Below are 799 nucleotides of genomic sequence, written 5' to 3' on the forward strand. Positions count from 1 at the left end.
CCAGCTGCAATCTTGTTAACGCTTTCTTTCCGGGCTCTAGGTGAGAAAGAGCAGCTCATCCAGGAGCATCGCAAGGCTCTGAACGCCCAGGAGGTTTATTCCAAGGGGCTGAAGGAGCAGCTGATCCAGCTCGGGCTCAAGCACAATGAGGTGATGAAGGCCGCCCAAGCCGCCGCTGAGGCCAAGCTAAACGAAGCTCTGGAGGATGCCAACAACTCCACCGTGGTGCTGCGGGCGGAGCTTGAGGAGGGATCCAAGGCGCGGAAAGCAGCCGAGGATCAAGCCGCGCACTTGGAGGGAGAGCAGAAGGAGTATGACCAATTGGTCATGCAAACCGACGCACTTGCCCTCAGTAAGTTGTCTCTTTTCTTTTCCGGTTTGGCTTATAAGCTTGTGCTTTCCGGTTTCATGTCCTTATCCTTTTTCCTTTGTTTTGCGGGGCTCTTCCCGGACTCGCAGCTCTTCGCGCGAGAAGAAGGTGACCGACGTAAGAAGGTGGCCGAGCGCCGGATCCGGCAAAGGTACAAGAACTGGAAGCGCCATGGGATCCTTATAGTGTTTTGGTTGCCCGCTACTGCCTTGAGGTCTCCCACATGCGTGCGGTGGGCGGAACCTCGCGGATCTGCCGTGTGGCGATCCACCTCTTCAGAGTGCTCACCGGCTGGGGAGGAGGTGCCGGCAAACCTCACGCTTACCTCTGAGTGCTTGAAGGGTGCCGGCCGGGAGTCCGGGAGTGGCAATGCTGCAACGGCTCGTGCGGAGCGGATGCGCGCGCGCGTCGCTGCTCTGAGTACGAAGA

Source organism: Lolium rigidum, chromosome 3, assembly GCF_022539505.1.
Source record: "Lolium rigidum isolate FL_2022 chromosome 3, APGP_CSIRO_Lrig_0.1, whole genome shotgun sequence".
Lineage (NCBI taxonomy): Eukaryota > Viridiplantae > Streptophyta > Magnoliopsida > Poales > Poaceae > Lolium > Lolium rigidum.